The sequence below is a fragment of the Melopsittacus undulatus genome, chromosome 7 (assembly GCF_012275295.1).
Source record: "Melopsittacus undulatus isolate bMelUnd1 chromosome 7, bMelUnd1.mat.Z, whole genome shotgun sequence".
Lineage (NCBI taxonomy): Eukaryota > Metazoa > Chordata > Aves > Psittaciformes > Psittaculidae > Melopsittacus > Melopsittacus undulatus.
In genome coordinates this window covers 51,839,856-51,861,885 of record NC_047533.1, presented here as the reverse complement: position 1 = coordinate 51,861,885, position 22,030 = coordinate 51,839,856, and positions in this window count along the sequence as shown.

Sequence of the window (22,030 nt, the reverse complement as noted above, 5' to 3'; positions counted from 1 at the left end):
CCCAACTTTCTCAGCCTGTCTTTGGGAGGTGCTCCAGTCCCCTGATCATCCTCGTGGCCCTCCTCTGGACTTGTTCTAACAGCACCATGTCCTTTTTATGTTGAGGACACCAGAACTGCACACAATACTCCAAGTGAGGTCTCACGTGAGCAGAGTAGAGGGGCAGGATCACCTCCTTTGACCTGCTGGTCACGCTCCTTTTGATGCAGCCCAGGATACGGTTGACTTTCTGGGCTGCTAGTGCACACTGAAGCTGGCTCATGTTTATTTTCTCATCAACCAACACCCCCAAGTCCTTCTCTGCAGGACTGTTCTGAATCTCTTCTCTGCCCAACCTGTAGCTGTGCCTGGGATTGCTCCCACCCAGGTGTAGGACCTGCACTTGTCATGGTTAAACTTCATGAGGTTGGCATCAGCCCACCTCACAAGTGTGTCAACGTCCCTCTGGATGGCATTCCTTCCCTCTAGCGTATCAATGGAGCCACACAGCTTGGTGTCATCGGCAAACTTGCTGAGGGCACACTCACTCCCACTGTCCATGTCAGCGACAAAGATATTAAACAAGACCGGTCTCAACAGAGATCCCTGAGGGACACCACTAGTTACTGGTTTCCAGCCGGACATTGAACCGTTGACCACAACTCTTTGCGTGTGGCCATCCAGCCAGTTCTTTATCCAACGAGTGGTCCACCTATCAAATTGATGTCTCTCCAATTTGGAGACAAGAGTGTCATGCAGGACAGTGTTGAGTGCTTTGCACAAGTCCAGGTAGATGACGTCAACTGCTCCACCCCTGTCCATCAGTTCCGTAGCCCCATCATAGAAGGCCACCAGATTGGTCAGGCAGGATTTCCCCCTAGTGAAGCCATGCTGGCTGTCACCAAGAACCTTGTTGTTTTTCATGTGCCTTAGCATGCCTTCCAGGAGAATCTGTTCCAAGATTTTGGCAGGCACAGAGGTGAGACTGACTGGTCTGTAATTCCCCAGGTCATCCATTTTCCCCTTCTTGAAAATGGGGGTTATATTTCCCTTTTTCCAGTCGTTGGGAACTTCACCTGACTGCCATGATTTTTTCAAATATGATGGCCAGTGGCTTTGCAACTTCATTTGCCAGCTGTTTCAGGACCCGTGGATGGATTTCATCAGGTCCCATGGAGTTGTGCATGTTCAGGTTCTTAAGATGGTCTCGAACCAGATCCTCTCCTACAGAGGGCCCAAGGTCTCACAGTCCCTGCATCCGCCTTCCAAGACTTGGGTGGTGTGGTCAGAGCCTTTGCCAGTGAAGACTGAGGCAAAGACGTCATTAAGAACCTCAGCCTTCTCCAAATCCAGGATAGCCAGTTCTACTGATAGCTTCGAGAGAGGGCCCACATTGTCCCTAGTCTGTCTTTTATTTGCAATGTACCTATAGAATCCCTTCCTGTTATCTTTCACATCCCTGGCCAAGTTGAATTCTAACTGGATTTAATTATTATGTTTTGCAAAGGCTTTTCCCACCGGAGAGACTTGGTTAGCATATAGACTCCAAACCTACATCTGGTTACTGTTTGCTGCTGCATGCAAGCCATCATTTTGGTCTGTAATTTTTTTCAGTTCATAATACGAGAATATATAGGAATCCCGTTCTATTTGCTCTGGAGAAGTATGTTTGTTTTCCTTTCCTAAATTGATAAAACACTAACCTTTTAGCCCTCAAATCAAAATGTGGAAAATCTTAATATAAGCGTCTGTGTGCAGTCTTCTTACTGCAAAGGGAAGGGGAGAAAAAGGCACTATAGGAATTCTAACCACCAAAATTCCCAATTTTGAATTATTTCTTTTTTCTGTATTGCCATTGTGTTCAGGGACTAATCTCAGACTTACTGAAAGGTCCATCAAGTTTCAGTTCAGAAAGTGAAGTCTATAATCAAAAGTCTGATACAGAGTTGCAGCTTCAAATCTGTGCCACCATTTATAACTCACTTATACTTAGAATTCTGATATTTATGATGATGATACTATGCTACCTAAGAAAATAAAAACCAGTAGAAAAGCCTAGTAAAAGAAATGTGTCTTAAAATGCATACATTTTCAAATAGGATGTGTTTGGGATCTTAAAAATGCTTATGTATGGGACAAAATGATTGGTATCTGTAATACTTAAATGCTTAGGACTGCTGCTTCCTAAATGATGAATGTTCAACATGCTTCGAACTAATGCGTCTTAGTGATAAAAAAGGAAGATGGCAACAAAACAAAGTGGAAAACCAACAGCCCCCTAACTGTAAGCCAGCCACTCTCTCAGAAACATGGCTGTATGTTTTTCTGTCCAATTCAAAGCTTTTTATCCTTTCCACTCAAGCAGTAGAACACTGGATGTGTTTTTTGCTTATTAAAATTTTTAAGCTCACATCTGTTAATATTGTTTGTTTTCATAGTTCAGGGTTGGGTTTTTTTTCAATATGTTTTAAATTATCACATTTCTTTCAATAATTGAGCTGGGAATTAGCAGGACTCACAGTTAATTCTGTGTTTCTAAGCAAATGTGTAAGCTTCTAACTAGCACTTGGTTTCTTTACTATTAGTTTATTTTGGAGAAATTAGGTTGAGTAAATTTTTTCTTGTTGAGCTGCTTTTCAGAAATGTCTTAACCTGTGTATTGGTTAAATGAATTTTGGGGCAAATTAATTGAAGTTAACTAATTAAAAATAGTAATATTTTAAAGTCTTATGCATCAAACATATGATGTCTTAATGTAATTTAAGAGACATTTATATACATTATGCTTCATACAGGCCTAAAGAATATCCTACATATGGGGGTCAACCCAGGCGGTGTGTATATAAGACAAAAATGTATATTGGTGGAAGAAGAGAGAAGTTCCAAAATACAGATTTAAATACAGGTTGGAAGCAGCTTAGTTCTGTAGATGAATATCTGCGCAAAAATGCTGCTTTTAAGATGCTAAACCATCCCTGCCTCTGCACGCTAAATTGCAGAAATAACCAGTATTTTAAAATAAAAGTAGTACTAGTTGTCTTCCTCTTAAGCCAAAAGAGTTTTGTGACGTGAATGTGCCTAATACTTAGCACAGTTTGATAATGGAAGCAGTTGCAAAAGTATCTCTGGCAATAACATGTTGACAATAGAAATAAAATAAAGAAAGGACAAGGATTAGGAAAACTGTTCAGCCAGAAGAGACCTGCTGGCTCAGAAAGCAAGATCCTCACTCGACAAAATGGGTTCCTTACAGAAAGCACTGTAAGGTAAGTGGTGTGGAAAGATGCAGAAGGTACAATTTTATTTAAGCCACACTGTAGTATTATCCATACTTTTATTTATATATTTATACCTAATATTGGAAAATGTATATATATTTTTTTCAGTGTAACTGTATTTAGCCTTATATTTAGAAGAAAGGCTACTGTGCAAAAATACTTTAAATATTTATCTGAAGTAGTTCCTGGATAGGCATGCTATATATATATATATATATAAAATAAAGTCTATTGTGTGTGTATGCACCCTATAACATTATTAAAATCAGACATATTAAATACATTTGTTTTAAAATTATGTAAAATGTAAAGGTGTCTTTTACATAGTGGCCAGTGAGTAATGCTGATGGAGTGGCTCCTGCTTGTGAGTTGCTTGTGATGGGCAGCATTGCCAGAACCCCAATCATAACTGTCAGTGTTGATCTCCAGAGATGTTCCTGCCTTGGAGGCAGGAGCTGATATCCTCTTCCTGCTGTAGCAGTGCTGTCTTACTGCTGTTAGGACTCTTCCCCATGTTTCTGCGTACGTGGACATGTGGTTGATAATGAATGAGCAGTTGCTAGTCCTCTGGGAAGCTGCTTATGTGAACTTGATGGCTTGCTTGCAAAAGCAGAGCACCATATGCATGGCAGCTCGGACAGAATTAGCAGAGCAGTGATGCAACTGATTGGGAATCTGGAGGGATTATTTTAAAACTGCAGAAGGAGGAATTAGAGGACTGGGAAGGAGCTCTCCTGGAAGCACTGAATCCACTCATCTGTCATGTCAAGTGCTCTTTTAGCCCTCTCCAGAAATGGTTTGAACTCCATTTCAATGCTGTTGAGATTTGTTTTTCTGTCTATCTGGATTCAAAGACACTGTGGGACCTTTTCAGTGCTCCTGTCTGGCAAGCTTCTTATTTGTGACCCAATTTATACCCACTTGCTCTTGGGTCAGTACTGACCACGGGTTTCTCTCCAGCCCCTCTTTCCCATTTACTGCTTTGACACCCCTACAGCAGGCAGCCATCTTCCTTCCCCTGGCTTCCCTTTTGCCTAGCAGGAGGAGGGAAACTCTTTCAGCTCTCATAAAACAGCCCCGTGCTTGCTGTGATCATCTTGGCAGCCCTGCTGAGCGAATTTATGAATTTATTTCTTGACCGCAGGTGGCCAGAGCTGTATAGGGTGTTCCTGGCCATTGCTCACTGCAGCCTTCACAATTGCTGCATCTCAGACTTGCCTCCTGTGTTCCAGGGTTGTGCATGTTAAATCATTTGTGCTGTTCATTGCCTTTCTTTCTTCTCACATGTATTTCCGGACAAAGACTGAATGTATGTAGCTAATTTAAGCCAGGAGTAACCTGATGGTGAAGGTCTGGAACCAGGGCATGTTTTGAAATTACAAAGTTTGAGAAATAGAAATACAGAACATGGGCTAATGAAATATAAAACTTTAATGGTGTCTTTCAGGAAGAGGGCAGAAAACCCTGACATCTCTGCTGGTAAATAGATATCAGGATAGTTTAAAAAGTTATTGCTTTATATTTTTCAAGTTGAACTGTGTAAAAAAAATCCTAAATAAACTAATAAGAAAAAAAAAGGTACTCTGGGTGATGCAATCAGCATTTCCTTTTTTAACCTCAGTATTTCTGTAATATAGCATTGATATTCACTTCAGGAAATCATGTACAGAGGCAGCCGGAAATAAATAGACTGCAGTGGAAACACAACCTAAAAATGGTCTTGGATGTGATACACAAAATCTCCAAGTGCTGGAACCAGAAGGGAACCAGTGGGGGGGGAATCATCAGCTGGTTTTGGCTGGGACAGAGTTAATTTTCTTCACAGTACCTGGGATGGAGCTATGTTTTGTATTTGTGCTGGAAACAGTGTTGATAACACAGGGATGTTTTAGCTATTGTGGAGCAGTGCTTGCACTGAGTGAAGGCCTTTTCTGCCTCTCACACTACCCACTGGTGAGTGGGCTGGGGGTGCACAAGGAGTTGGGATTGACACAGTTGGGACAGACCCCAGCAGACCAAAGGGATATTCATACCATATGATGTCATGCTCTGCTTATAAAGCTGGATGGAGAAGAAAGAAGAGGGGGGTTATGTTCAAACTGATGGCATTTGTCTTCCCAGACAAATTGTTACATGTGATGGAGCCCTGCTTCTTGGAGATGGCTGAATACCTGCCTGCTCATGTAGTAGTGGGGAATGAATTCCTTGCGTGGGTGGCTTCTCCTTTACCTTGAACTGTCTATATCTCAACCCACAAGTTTTCTCACTTTTGCTTTTCCCATTATCTTCCCCTGTCCCACCAGGGAACAGTGAGCAGGCAACTGTGTGGGGCTTAGTTGCTGCCTAGGGTTAAACCATGACATTATTTGCCCTGGAATCTCTAAGCTCAGCACCTAATATGAACTGGCCAGAATTTTCTGCTGGTGCTTGTGGCAGAAAGTGCAATTTTAGAAGCATTAAGGTATTTCTGGAATAATTTTGATTTTATGCAGTGGTTTATCTCTTGTGGAGAGATGATGTTTCAAAAGTTGAGGACAGCTTAATGTTGGCATTCAGAAAGACATTGAATATGACACAAAATTTCCACTGGTTCAAGTTCCATTAATATAACAAAATATTATTTAACCCAAATCAGGCTCCACAAATTCCTATTTGTCCTTTTTCTTATGTAACACACTCGTCATAAGAGATAAGCTTCAATGAAGTGCTGGGGAACCAGATTGTTTGCTGCCGTGATGCTCTCACAGCCAGCTCTGAAAATTTTTACTGCTTGGAAAAAGAGCAGGCGAAAGTCAAAAGTTTGCTGTTTGATGGCATTTAATTAAAAAAATAAATATATTGTTGGCAGTCTAAAGAAGTAATCTGTTCTGGTATAATTATACTTCAGCAATTATCTTTCAACCCATCACCAGCTTCTGTTGGTGGGGGGAAGTCGGAGTTTGCCATTTTTCAGCTCACAGCCTTCTCCTCTCTCCCACAGCATCCTCCAAGCTGGCTCCCCATCCTCAAATGACTTTGGTACCTACGTGACCTGCAGCCTTCCTGTCATGATGTTTTATTGATAGCTGCCCGGCTGGCCAAGGAGCCCTGAGCAGCAGGCAGGGGCAGCTGGCAGCCGGCATCTAGGGGAGCTCAGCTCTGTCAGTGCTGCTCTAATTGGCAGCCAGCCACAGTGAGCTGCTGTGCAGCAGCCTGGTGCAGCTTTCAGACTTGGCACGGCGCAGCTGCAGCCTCAGGTAACAGAGGAAGCAGAGCAGTTGTGAAAGGGGAAACTTGGGTTACTGCTTTTCAGAGTGAAGCAGAAACCTTTGCTTCATACACCTGAATAAATACCATGGGGAGGGCTTGTGGCACTCACTTCAGCTTGGCATATTTTTGCTGCTCCTCCCCAACTCTGACAGAAGAGCTGCAGTTAATGTGGGAGGCAGCTGAAGTGAGGCTGCAGAGCGAAGGGCCTGGCAGCCAGAGGAGGGAGGGTGGTATCTGAACAGGGGCTGTTGCTTGCAGAAGTCAGCGTAGGAGATGTAGACCAGACAGCAGGTAGCCTGCTATTGAGGTAGTAATGAAAGGGAACTGTCAAGATCATCTCACGCTTCATTCACCCTTAATAAAATATTGCTTGCTTTAATACGTATGTAATAGGAGGTGAAAGCTGTTGCATGCCAACTAAAAATCTTTTTCTCTAGATAGGATTCTCTATAACCCCTTCTACAATAGGCTTCCACTTACAATTTTTTTTTATTAGGGTGGTAGATATATTACACCTTTTTTCCTCAACAGGACTGGGGTAGCCTGCTGCAATTGTGGCATTCTAATAAAGCTGACGTGATTTAATATCTTTCTGCCAATTAAAGCAAAAGATGTACAGGTATATTGTGAATGCAAGTTGTGTCACCCTTAAGATGCTGCAGATTTACAATTGTATTGGAACTGGAACAAGCTACCAAAGTTATTTGTTTACAGCTGTAACAGGAGATATGATGGCTATTTGTTTTAACAGTGTTGGTCCCTGTCTTTAATCTTTAATTAACTCTCTGAATTTGACTAGATGTGCAAATAGCAGATGGTGAAGTGTTTCCAAATTGCAGCTTATCATCTGCTGCTCACATACATAATTTGTAAGAATACAAGTATAAAGAAAGTACATAAAAAGTCTTCAGCACAATATTCCCTGATAGCAGGGAGTTGGGTTCATTTTTCTTTTGGCAATTAAGTTTAACAGTGAGCAAGAGATTAAATACAGCATTCACACAATAGAACACTTTCATGATCGAGTTTTTGAGAGCAAGCAAATGGGCAGCTACTCTAAAACTTTGTGTTGTATTAAACCAAATGAATAATTGATCTTTAGCTGTGAGATAATTGAATGAAATGGATAGTGACCTGCAGATGAAGTATTTCACTTTTTTCAGGTGCGAATAAATGATGCCTCTTGTCACTTGCAGTGGTGCTTCTGAACTCTGACTGGGTGGTAGTAGTTAAACACTAAAAAGGGGAAAAAGGGCTCATTAAATACAGGAGTTCCTTTTGGGGACAGGAGGGGCACGGTGACTCTAACTTTACCAGGTAGAAATACACATAATTTTACCTGTCAGCTCTGAGGAAAGCTGGAATTGTTGATTGTTTTCATAACAGTGTCTGTAAAAGCTCTCCTTTGTTGCCAAATATCTGTTATTACCTTTAAAACAAAAAAACGTAAACACTAATTTAAAAGTTAAATTAAAATATTGACAAGACTTGCTGCTTGGCCAGTCGCTCATCTCCCAATTTAAAGAAGTTTCATTTGTAAGGCTGGCTTTGCTTTATGTTTTCAAGACATTAGTCTGTAGATGGTACAATCCTCAACTTTAATATTACTGTTGCTGTAATTCAAATGTGGGATTACATCATCAGTTTTTTTAAGGCAGTGATTTGAAGCTTAACTGTGTGGGCTTGACTGTTTTGCTTCTAAAGATGCTTCGCCATCCTCTTACTTAGGGATCTTTCAGTTGTGTAATGGGAGATGCATGCATGAAAACCCGCAGGACTGCAAGATGGGGACTGAAATTGCTTCTGTCCTTTAAGAATTTATTTGGTTATAAAAGCTTTTTATACCATAAGAAGAAATTGGCTTGTTTTTTTAATCTCAAGAGCAGAACCTTACAGCACTCAGTTTAACAAATGCACAGCTGAGCAAAATATATCCATTGAAGCAACAGACTTCAGGGAAAGACTTAGGGGAAGGAGGGGAGAAAAAATGAGTTGGGTTTTTTATCCATTATCTGTGCTTTTTGGCAATATTTTATTAATGTTTTTTATGGTTTCTTAACTTTTCAATTCCATTCTAATTAAGTTTGCATTTAGCATGTACTATCTGATATTTGTCATACTGTCAGGGTCCTACACTTATTTTTTGTGTCTGGTAATAGACATGTGGAAAGCTACATTTTGAGTATATAGGTTGAAAATGAAGGCATGAATTTTGCCTTCTTCACAGATCAGTCTGTCGTGTCACTTTAAAAAATCCATTTCCAAAAGGGCTGGTTACCCTGAGCAATATTCTAGTGTGCTTATAGTGGGGGGAAAGATGGGATTCCTGAAAAGGAAGAAGTAAAATATGTTTTGCTGAGTGTGGTTTGGGAAGTTGGTTGACTTGAATCAGAGTAAACCTCAGAACTTAGATGGTGTAGAGGGGGGGGTTTCTCCTCCTGTCAGTAATATGTGTGGTAGTGTGGTTGCTATCTTCAAACAAAATTCACAATAAGAGCCATAGGTAAGTGAAAAAGCTTATAATTTCTGATTGCTGTCACATAAGCATTCAAACTAAATGGGTGGACAGCCCAGCTTTTACGTTAGGATGTTTATATGTACTCCTGTCACATTGTATATAACAAGATGGACTGTGAATGGTGTAGTTTTTGCTTGGATTTGATTTGCTCTGCTGACTCAAATCTTTTAAGTAACTATATAGTTGAAATGGTGGGATGAGGAGAGCTAGGGGCCTTAGCTGAAAAGGGGAGGCCATTTTATGAGGTCTATACAGAGACTTTGGGCTAGATTCAACTTCCTTCTATGTCCACCTCAGCTAATTACCTTCATCTCGTTTTCCAGGCAGTAGAGAGTAACATGCATGTGGGGCGCAAACCCAACCTATTTAAGATTTGTACTGTAGATTGAGCTCAGTGATGCTGTCAAAATGCTGGTAAAGGTTGTCTAGAGATACTAGATTAGTCATGCACATCTAAAGGTAATCATATGTTAGGGATGAGCTTTGCCTGGATGGTCTTGCAGTTGGAGCCCTGGGAGCATGTTCTACTTTAGGCAGTGTCTCAGAATTTGTTACATCTGGAAAATTCAAGGGAATGTGAAAAGATGTTTAATGTAGTTTGTTCTGGGATGATCACTGAGGTGATTTCATGATCTGGGTTCTGGTTTGCCTGGAGTTTGGGCAAAATGCAAAATAGGCATGCAAAGAGTAGGGGAACACAGTGAAATTTGCTTGCAGTCATGGAGCAGGTTCATGGCAGAACTAGAAATGTTTAGAACATACAAGAGCCACTCCTCTCGAGTGAACTAACTTTTAGGTTAAAAGCGTAAAGAGATACGTTAGTCTAGCTTTGATGTTCAGTATGTTAGGTTATCTCTGGAAGGCTAAATACGACCTGGCTATAATTTTACAACTGGGTCAGGCAGAGCTGGAGGAGTTCTTTTCCATCCGGGTTTTAGCATACTGAATGTAAAGAGGTCTTCAGTAAAATAAGGGAGTCCAACATTTGAGGAAGAAAAAGTGACTGCATCCCCTCTTTGAAGAACTCCTGATTCAGACCAAAGCATTACTTCCTCTGTTTTGAGTTTTACTTGGAAATGAAAATACCTGATACATTGATGAGTTTCAGCTGCTTTCTCCCAAGTGCTGTGATGGTGATGCCTCCTATGCTAACCTATAGATAGATGTGTAATGTCCTATATTTTGTTTCCAAACGGAGGAAATAAACAACTCTTTCAACTGTTAGACATAAATCAAAACTGGAAACCTGCTTTTGCAAGAAAATCATGGGGACAGCAATAAGCTGAGCGGATTTACATTGACGAAAGCAGGTTGAAACCAGTGTGCATCTGTAATTTTTAAAACCTGACATTTAATTTCTGCTCTGTAAATCCCTGCCATTAATGGGGGATAGCATGAGATTTTAAGAGATAGGAAGACTTCTTGGTTGCAGATTCAGGCGTAGCTGGGGTTTGGGCTTAAACCTCATTTTCTCATGGCCTGCGTTTCATCTCAGACCCCAGAAATCTGACAAGGAAGAAGAAAAGTGACATAAAACATGTCTGGCATTAACGCTGTGTAGATGAAATATGTTTGTGGTTTTGTGTTTTGTTACATGATCTGAAGCTAATTTTCAAAGATAATGTTTAGCGAGAATTGGTGATAGAACTGGGTTGTCGCAATCCCTTATATATGGGAGTGTTACAGGAGTACATAGGAAGGGAAGAGAGTCCCTTAGAAGATCAGATCACCTCCAATGTTGGGGTGCAGGAAGTGGTGGACAGGTCTGTTTGCACAGCAGACCTCTGTAAAGAATTGGAAATTACTCACTTCTTTTTCTTTATATCCTTTGTCTTCAAACTGTTCTGAGTGTCTTTGACTCCAGTATAGTCTTACAGTGGCAGGAGAGATGTAGGTAGTAGTTTATTGCTATTTCTGATACCTTTCATGTTTGCCATTGTGTGTTTGTAACCCTGCTGGTTTGTGCACAATGGCTTTATCTTGGCAACTGCTTTGTTTGCTGTAAAGCAGATGAAAAGCTGTATAGTTCTCATGGCTGGTACTTCCAGGAGCTTTTTAAAGTAGATGAGAAGGTGCTGTCCAGACGAGCAGTGCCATCGCATGGCAGTCCCTCAGGCAGTGCATTCTGCCACGTTCAGAGCGGGAGGTGGGCACGCTGTTCCTCAGCCTTGTGCTGATTTCTCATTGTGACCAAATGAAGGGCACAGGCAGGGATTAATTTTATTGATTGTTATGAACGGTGTGCTTGGAATTTGTTCTTCCTTCTTGCTTCTTTTTCCAGTGACAGTAATGTCAGTGCTCAAAGGAATGAATTTTCTCATGGCTTCTTGCAGCTGTCTGTTTGATTTAAAGAGATGTTCACTGTATAGGGATGACAATATTAAATATGAATAGCAAGGATAGTGATGGTAACCACTGAATAGCAAGGATATGAGAGTGACCAAGTATTTGAAGGATAAGCATTCAAGTGGCAAAGCTCTTGAATGTGTGTGTGTGTGTTCATTTGCATCTTCCAGTTTTGTGAATATAGTGCCGAAGAGAGAGGTTTTGCAAGACCATGTCTTTTTTTCCTCTTGATAATCCTTGAAATCAAAATGTTAGGAAATTGGGGCAGGAAGGGATACGGCACAGTGAAATGGTCTCATCCATCTTTTTTTGTTCTTGCTGTAACTGATTGCAAAGCTCTGTTAAAACAGAAAATGAGAAATGCTGACTGACCTTCATATTCTGGAGGTAACAGTATCACACCTGAAACCTGTCATTAGCTAATTTTAATTTTCATGAACATGCTTGTGGGTTTCTTTCAGGAATACCGACTTTTTAAGAATACTCCCCTCACTCCATTCTGCTGTAGGTATATTTAAATCAAAACCTGTTTCTTTTTCCAAGAGTGAAGGCTGTTTATCATGTTTCTAGGGAAACCTACCAATTGATTTCTTCCTCTTAATCATCTGTTAGACATAAAAAGATATTGTAAGTATTGATAACCAACTGATCAATGTGCTGTGTGTGCTCTGTCTAGTTTGGCTGTTGGTACTAATCTAGGGTTTTTGGTTCCCTGGGAGTGAGAATGTGGTAAGATTTAATCCAAATTTACTGGTTTCTATTTGTTGAGTTATTGGAAGTGCTCCTTTTTTGGTAACATCTCTTTAGGCAGTAGATGGCCCTGTGTTGATTAAATCCCAATAAAATGAAACATTTACTTGTGACACCATGAAAAATTGCCAGGTTAGCTTCTGATAGGATCAGGCCTATGCTGCAGCTTTTGTGTAGCTGCACAATATGATGGAGTAGATAATAACTTTCAGTACGTTGTGTTCTATAACAGATTAGTACTTTTTCTTTTGGGTGTTGGGATTGCTTTTCCTACTTGTTTTAGGATTGTTTCCTGTTGTGTACTATATAGTGAGGGCAAAGTAGTTCTAGTTTCATTGTTCAGTTAGTGTATGTGTGTATTTAATGTTTTAACTATGTTCTGAGTTAAAGTGACAACTGATTCTATATCTTTAACTCTTAATGATATTAAGTAGTATTTTTTTGTGATGAAAGAGCATTTTGGGTGCTCAGAAGTGAGATTTATTTTTCATTTCCGAGCTAACATCAGAGAACTTTGTTTAGAAAAATACCTCAAATGATGCTTTTAAAGCATGATTGAGGTAGGTTGTTTTTTTTTTTTCATGTTTCATCCTATTTCATCATAAAGATATTAATGGGAAATAATGCAAGATTAATGAATATGGTAGAGAGACTAAAATCACTATAGTACAGGTTTCTGCTTTAGGTGCTGTTTAGTCACATCAATTCATGCAGTTCTGGCTTTTCTGCATCCGCCCTATTTGGAGTGACAAGAGACTCTGGAGCGCAGGCTGCCACCGTTTCTGGTTTTGTCTTTCCTGCTGTTTGACCTTCTTGCATCCTCCACTGCCATCTCCCTTAGCTGATCCTCTCCTTGCTGCTGGACTGAAGTGACAGATTCATGTCGTTAGGCCTGTCACAGTCCTTGTGCAAACAAAGCAGCATCACTCGATGACTGTCAGAAGCCATGTACTTTCAGAGTGAAAAAGGAGGGAACTGTGCAGGCACTGTACCTCCGACAAGCTAAGGTCCAGATACTCAGTGCTGCTTGTGTCCTTTGTGCCACGTACTTGCAGTTATAGGATAATTTCTTCTCCTCTCCTCCCAGTCCTGAAAATCGGGACTTATATTCTAGGAGGATGTGCTACCAGTGAAAGACTGTTGAAGTGTGATTGTATGATGATATTAATGATACCATGATGAACATGTTTCAATGGGTTGAAAAGTCATTAAAATAAACATTTTGGTAGCCAAGTATTTTATACAGGCTTCTGAAATGCTCACGAGTAGAAGTCTGAACAGCAAGAGCAATTAGGCAAACGAAAAGGGCACAGTGAGGTGTGGTACTGCTCCTCTCGTCCTGTAGTTGGAGAGGGGATGAAAGGAAAGAAAAGTTACCTGTGTGAAGAAGCAAGACCAAGTGTAAGCACCAAACTGTTTCACCACTTTTCCACCCGGCTCTTACCTTGCTCAAGTATGTGAAGTCTCACCAGGTCTGCCAGTCTGTGTTTTGTTGACTCCTTTCAAGATAAATCCCTGTGCTTTAGAGCTCATCAGGCAGGAAGAGGGTCATGAGGGTGATCAGGGGGCTGGAGCACCTCCCATATGAAGACAGGCTGAGAAAGTTGGGGCTATTCAGCCTGGAGAAGAGAAGGCTGCGTGGAGACCTCATAGCAGCCTTCCAGTATTTGAAGGGGGCCTATAAAGATGCTGGGGAGGAACTCTTCGTTAGGGGCTGTAGTGATAGGACAAGAGGGTTTAAAATAAACAGGGGAAATTCAGGTTAGGGTATAAGGAAGTTCTTTACTGTGAGGGTGGTGAAGCACTGGCACAGGTTGCCCAAAGAGGTGGTGAATGCTCCATCCCTGGCAATGTTCAAGGTGTGTAGGACAGAGCCTTGGGTGGCATAGTCTAGTGTGAGGCATCTGTGCTGATGACAGGGGGGTTGGAACTCGATGATCTGAAGATCCTTTCCACTCCAAACCATTCTATGATTCTATGATTATTAGTTCATCTTGTATTGAGGCTTTGAAAGCTGGTGGACTTGAAATTTTATGAAATAGTGTTGAAGATATGTTAGCAAAAGCCAAAGGGTGTATTGGGAATATGGAAAGGTATTGGCAAGGAAGGTGTTGGCTTTTTCTTGTGCTGAAATGACATTCAAATGATCTTACTCTAGTTTGTTAAGTAGCATGGCTCAGTATTTATTCTGAAGTTGGAGTTCCTTATTTTGCATTCCCTTTGAGACAAGTCTCTGATAATAGATCAAACTGCCATTCTTAATGGAGTCAAGAACAATAAAACAAGGACGAAGTGTGATGTGTTGTAACAGAGTGAAACCGGAATCAGGTCTGTTACTGCGAGAGACATAATGGCACATAGCTCATTCCTGCATGCAGGCTGCATCATCTCAGGATAATGATCTCTGTGATGAGACAAAGTGTTTCTGAGAGAGGCTGCCAAAAATGAAGAGTATGAGTAAGACAGTGGGGTGTTTTTCCCCTTGCAGAAAAGTACTGTGTTCCATAGCCCTAAATGTCAAATTAAACGGTAACTTGCAACATTTTGGAATAGGCAGAATCAGCTGTGGAAAGCTGGAAACCTTGTAATAGGTATTGGAGAAATAAGATGAGATTTCTGCTCCCTGTTGTGTTGGCTGTATAAATGATCTGGAAAAGCAGGTGAACAGTGAGGTAATGAAGTACTAATTTATTCAGGGTAGTTAAGGGCCAGCTCTAAAGAATTGTGCAGTTACTTCACAGTCCTGCTTAACTAAGGCTCAGAATTGTAAATGAAGTTCAATATAGAGAAATGTGACTGTGCAGATGGGAATGAGAAACATGAGAAAATTGCTGTTCTACCTTGCAAGGCCCTGACCTAGCTCTTGTCCCTTGGTTGTTGCTCCAGGATCATCTTCCCATGGGTAGCTCTGGGAAGGCTGGAGCTTGACACACAGTATGGTTGAGTACTGCTCAGCAAATTGAAAGGCGGATATCACTAGGGGAAAGACAAAGAATGAGTCATAAGACATCGTTGTACAGTGGTGTGCCTACATCTTAAACGTTTAGAGCAGTTCTAGACTAGCATGCAGTGTAATTAAGCTGTAGGCCTGTCTACCACAAGCTGTTCTGAATGTTATGAAAAGCTATGATGGAAGTTTGCAAGAATTCAAAAAGTGGATTAGATATGTGGAAGTAAGAAATCCATTAAAAGCAAGTACAAAAAACCATATCTGGCTCAATGTTCCTGAATTCCAGGTATTTCCATTTCTCTGTTTTTAAAATTAGGAGTTAATAATCTAACAAAAAGCTTGGTTGTCTTATGATGATGATGCTCGTTTATATAAACATAGTAAGATGTTAGATATGTTAGCATGAAAAAAAAAGAAAACCAAACCCTAAATAAAGAAAACAACCTCTGGAAACCCCAAGTGTCCCCATACTATGACAGCTATAAAACCCTGCAGACTGACATGCGATATTACTCATACTTCTTCATAAGAGGAAGAGAGTAGTCTAACTGGAATATTGTTATATTAGAGTGGAAAAATTGTTAGGAATTTTCTTGCTGTCTCTGAGGATGACTTCCATGGCACAACTTGGGGAGCTGGATTAATGCAAGCTGCCAGGTGTTTGGGGGTTGCTTTCCATTCTGGGAAAGAGTAAGCCTTTCCTTGGACCTAAGGTTTCACAAAATGGGAGCAAGCAATGGTAGAAGTGTCAATAATGTAGAGGCACAGGCAAGCAATACAGCCTCCTGTTTTCAAGGACTTGCTATGCATTATGTATAAACTTAACTTTAAAAAGTTGCTTGGCATTTACACCAAAATAACTGTTTGGAAATACTGTGTTGCTTGTTGCTGCTGCAGGAGAGGTTATTTGTTGGTTTTGGATGTGGTTTTATTTTGTCTTTTTGTATTCTGAATTAACTCAAACAGCATATTATTCAGAGAAACATGCGTGCCTTTGTTCTGTACTTGCTTCATAGATGTGTTTATTCTGTGCTTGTGATTTGTCATTACGGTTTTTCCAGTATGTGCTTCTGAAGGGCAGCAAAGCCGGTGAAGGGTCTGGAGCACAAGTTTTGCGAGGGAGCAGCTGGGGGAACTGGGGTTATTTAGCCTGGAGAAAAGGAGACCTTCCTACTCTCTACAACTACCTGAAAGGAGTTTGTAGGGACGTGGGTGTTGGTCTCTTCTCCCCAGTAACAAAGAATAGGGCAAGAGGAGATAGCCTCAAATTGTGCCAAGGGAAGTTTAGATTGGATGTTAGGAAAGATTTTTTTCACTGAAAGGGCTGTCAAGCATTGGGACAGGCTGCCCAGGGAAGTGGTTGAGTCACCATCCCTGGAGATATTTAAAAGACGTGTAGATGTGGCACTTAGGGACATGGTTTAGAGGTGGATTTGGCACTGCTGTGTTAACAGTTGGACTTCATCTTAAAGGTCTTTTCCAACCCAGATGATTCTATGAGTACTAGAAAATGATGGGGACAATGTGTTTCAAATACTGTGTTTGAAATGTCATTTCTCAAGTAACCAGGTAGAGTTAAATGGTGTGGATGGCTGCCTTCATTTCTTAGTGCTGGAAAAATGCAATATGTAATGTGATTGATTTAAACTGGTTCAGTTTAAATTCCTGAGGAAAGGATTTTAAGCTCTCTGCATTAACGTATATATATCCAAGTATATATTTTGCTTTTTGATAGTAGGTTTTTCTCTGTGTCAATATTTTTACAATAAATACATCTTCAGCATGCTTCTGTATTGTGTTTTACTGGAAAATGTATGAAGTTAGTTCAACTGAGTGAACTGTTAGTGTTTAACACAAGAGCTCTCCTGCATGCAATGAGAAGTAATGCATTATTACCAGTTTATAGACCTGGTACACTGGGAAGCGTGCCTTTTGCTGTTGTGCTGAAATATCTATCTGTAACACAAATTAAAATTAACTAATTTTGAAGTTGCTGTATGTGAGCATTGCTGGATTTGGGATTTCAGTGTGTTCATCTCATTACTAGGGAAGAATGAACTTGGATGCAGTCTACCATGCATCCCAAGAATTTCCGGGTGAAGTTTGAAGACAGGGGGACTGCTGTGGAAACTAGATCAGTTTTGTTTTGCAGGATCTCTGCCAGGGCCCTTAATTTGTAGAGGAAGGCATAGTATGTTTTATCTATGTTGTGGCATTATAACATAAAGCACAGTCCCTTGTTATGGAAAAGATGGATGCACAATGTTTTCTTTCCATTCTCTGGGACTCTGTGAACCTCAGAAAACCCATTCATTATTCCATGCCTTGCATTTTCTGTGTGGAACAACACTTCTTCTTTGCTAGATTAGCCCAAACTTTTTAATTATTTTTTCCTCATGAAAGCATAGCTCCATACATAGCTTCTAGCCAGGAAACATTCTGGAATTCCATTTGGAAGGTTTTAAGCATGAGAGGGGGTAAAAAATAGACAAACAACTCGCTTGACATCTGCTGTTAAAGTTGATGTGCGTAAATGTGTCAGATCATTTTGGCTGCCTGCAGAAGGGGAAATACTAAACCCATAAATTCAGTGCTGTTTTGTTTGTCCTGTCAGCTGAGGTTGCCAATTCAAGTGATGATTACTGGTTAAGAGTTTGTGATTTGGATTAACAGATCTCCCTGCATATCTGCCCCTGACTGTGGGCAGAGTAGATTCTGACAGTGATGCTACCAACATATGAAGTGTAAGTGTAGGAATCAAGTAATTAGGAAATAACTTTTTTGTAAGACTGAGAATTTAGTAAGTAGAGGTTCCCCCCCTCCTCCGAAGGAGTTAAATCAGAATCCATTAAGTTGTAAAGCTTTAAATGTAGAAATTATTCTTTTGCATTTACCATTAAATAATCATTTTAATATTTGAATATCTTTAAATGATTAGGGCAGTAACACAGTTGTAAGATCTTCAGGTAATGAAAAAAGACTGGATATCCATGTATTGTGATTCTTTAATGTATCAGGGCATAGTTGTAAACCAGGTTTGAGTTTGGATTCAGAGGCCTTAAAAGTGTGATAATTGCCCTCACGCAGCTGAGCCTTTTGTTTTTCAGGTTGACAGGCTTTCTGTAAGGTTAAGTCTATAAAAGGTAACATCAAAGCAGGGGTCTGAAAGAGCCTGATGATGGATGATGCTGGTTTTGCCAAAGTACTTTGTGTGGCAGTTGATCGGGTAGAAAATGGCAGCAATGCAAGGGTCAAAAATCAACATTACTAAAAATTAATGATTATTTAGCTTGTAAGTTTTAATTCTAAACCTCATAAGCTAAATACTTAGGTGTAATAAACTACCATGAGGAAGGATGGAATTTATACCATTGTTTACATCTAGGGGAGCAGGAGATAGTTTGGGACAACCCCTTTAGACCCACATTAGTACGTTTTGGATGACAGTGCAATTAGTCCAGCAATCTTTGAGGTTATTGTTAGTCTAATCTTTAAGCAAATGAAAATATGAAAGTTATTCTGTGACAGCAACATGATCAACAATGATAATACTTGAGAAATTAGAGTTTGAGCTTGCTGACTTGCCTACATCTGGATAATGGATGGATTCTTTGTTGGTTTGGGAAATTCCCAAAGGCAGTCTTGGACTTTGTTAAAACACGTTCAAGAAATTAAGCACAAAGGATTTTGTTTTTTGTGTGCTAAATCCTACTTAGTAAACCCTAGTATCGTTATGTTCTTAATGCTAAGATAATACTAATCTTAGAAAGGGCTTTGTGTCATACAAATGTAATATATATTTTTACTTGCCTTTCATTTACATGACAGGGGGCTGTGATTTTCTACAGCTTATCAAGTTGCTGAGCAATTTGATACTGCTTGATTCTGCAGAAAATGATTCAGTTGAAGCGTACTTAATTTAATCGCCTCTGTTTCACTGAGTGTTTGATAAAAGATAGTTGAAAATGCCTCAACTTGTGCTTCAAAAAGTTGTACTTGTAGTGAAATCAGGCTTTGGTTTGCTCTTTTTTTCCCCCTGCTCCTTCTTAAAGGTCAATGGATCTTGTTTGTAATGTGAATTATGCTGGAAAGCAAGCCATTTAGGGGCCTCAGTCCAGAGCTCATGGAGCAGCCAGTTGAATCTGCATTTAAAAAGTAGTTAGTACGTAATTCACTGTCATACAGTGAGAACATGGGATTGGTAATCCAACCAAGTTACCGCTGTGAGGGGGACAATAATTGATTCGATATCCATTGAGTTCTAGATTTTTCTAACAAGCTTTTTTTTTTGTTCACTTGTGGCAGTGACTTGGAAAGGGTGAGGGGAGCAAATGAAAGTTTGGGATTGGTTTTGCTGCTTATTTCACAGACAACAGTTTCCTGGAAGGCTGATCAGGGTGCTGGTTCTGTGAGTTCCTCACCGGTTACCATCTGCCATTATAGTAATTTTAATAGTGTGAAGAGTAAAAAAGGTAACTCTGCCTTGCTTGCATGTCCCCAGTTTTTCTTTTTTACTGACTGATTCAGTGTGGGGTGTTCTGTGTTTTTCCTGAGAAGACAATGCTAGAAATCCTACTTTGTCTTCAACACAACAAACTTCCTCCCTGTCTTTCACCATCCTGTTTGTTAGAAAATAAAGTTGTCTCCTCCTTGTCCAGCAAAATGGTGATGACTTTGTCAAAGACAGAGTTATTGTTCTTCAGAGTTATTCAGGAAAATGTCTCTTAAAGATCAGACAAGGCTTATGAGCACAGAAGTTGGAGATTTACAAAGTTTGAAAGAGATAGGGGAAGGAAAAATCTTCTAAGCAAATAATGACTGTAATGACATCTAATATTTTGTAGTTTAAACAAAATAAAAAGTAGCTTGCCAGTTGTGAGGTGAAAGATTCTCTTTCCACAGTCTGTGTGATAGTGCTGTTACTGTGCATTACTTACTTCTGGGGGCATTAAATAAGAAGTAATACAGTAGATAATTGCGGGGTTTCACTTCATGCCTTAAAAAGAGACACAGGGAAGTCTGTGGTTGCATGGCACAAACCCTAGTTAATTCATGCATTGAATAAAATTAGTTGGAAAATGGTTTCAGAAGGCTGTGATTTCTGGTCAGGAACTTGAGATGGAGTACATCAATGAGCTCCTGTGCCAAGGAATTTCCACAGCTCTTAGCAAGCAAAGAAAACTGAGTAGCAATTGTTGTGTCTCAGGCAGGGCTGAAATTATTCCAACAGCAGTTTCCCTTCACCTGATGTACCAAGTCAGGAGGTGCCGTAGCATAATCAGAGTATTTCATGAGAATGGCAGGGAAGCATGTTGGAAAATGAACATGCATGGTTGTGTTTGAAGAAGACCGTTGGACAAGGTTTTGCCACAGTTTGTAGTACCAAAGTAGCAGGAAGGCTCTGTGCATGTGATGTGCGGCATGCATGGTTAAATGAGCTACTTTGAGCTGAAGTACACTGTGCTTTGCCTTGTTCACTTTCACAGAAACCTCCTTACTGGTTCTGCAGGCTGTGATAGAAGGAAATGGGTGACATGGTTTAGTGGAAGGTGTCCATGGCAGGGGTGTTGGAACTACATGATCTTAAGGTCCTTTCCAACCCTAACTATTCCATGATTCTATGAAATAAGTTGTGCTGAAATGAAGAGGAGCTTGGATATACATTGAACTGAATTGCAATACTTCAAACTTCAAAGGTGGATTAATTCTTGGATATGCTTCTCCAAATAGGAAAAAACCCAGCCAAACTCCACCACTACTTTTTTTCGATAGACTCCAGCAGATTAGGTGGCCACTAATGGGTGAAAGGGTGGTAGGTGGAATGGCTAAAACTAGTTACACTTAGATGCCTAGATGGATTTTGGAGACTAATAATTCTGCCTCACACCCTTCCTCCCAGCCACAGTAGTTTATTGCATTGCAATAAATCCCCCTGTAAATTAGACTTCAGTATTCAAAAGATACAGAATGACATGTTTTCAAAGCCAAATGAGATACAAATCACTTAGGCTGTTGCAGCTTCCCTTAAGATTTTGCACATGTCGAGTGACAGGAGTTAGTCTGTTAACTAAGTCTTATGCAATATAGACATCATGAAAAATACAGCTATCTTTAATGGTAATTGAAATGGTTAACCGTATATTTAGTATGTTTGGGGGGGTGGGAAGCAGAGTGAGGCAGATTCTGCAGTCTTCAGACAGATATTACTGGAAAACTATGAAGGGAATACACTTTCCTCCATGTCTGAAGTGAAACCATATTAGTGGACTGGTCTGAAATAGAGCCTATTTTTGTTTTTCTGAGATACACAGCACAGTCTACAAGAAGCTGGTTTTAACAAGTATACAAAGTAGTTTTGTGCATCCAGTCAATTTGTGCTCTAGGAGAAAGAACAAAGTTATTCTTACTGCAAAGGTGGTTATTGATCTCTATTGACTATATTTATAAATTTATTCATTGTTAAGCTATTTTCTTTTTATACTGGAATATTTTATCTTTTTCATGATATGCACACAGCATCTTATAGTGCACCTCTGCTGTATTTACAAGGAAATACTATAGACCATTCTGGAAAGCTGTAGTGAAGTCAGGAAAAGCAGCCATTCCACTCTGCTTGGTATCTGTTGCATTACAAATATGAAAAGACTATAAAAATGTGGAAGCAAGTTTAAATATTGTTTCAGTTCTCCAGTGTTATTCCAGAAGAGCAGTTAGCAGAAGGCGAGGGCTGGGAGCTGCTATCATCTTTCTTATTGGTTCTGTGCTCAGAAAACTTACTTAAAAAAACACCAAACAGATTATTAAATTGGAAACAAAGGTATTCTGTACCTTCTTGATTGTGTTTTGGAGACCTTCATAACAGGGCATGTGTTTTATACCTGATCGGAAATTACTCTTTAGGGTAAAGAGGAGACAAGCATCTGTCCCTCAGTTCAGCACTTACCTGCAATGTCTGTTCGG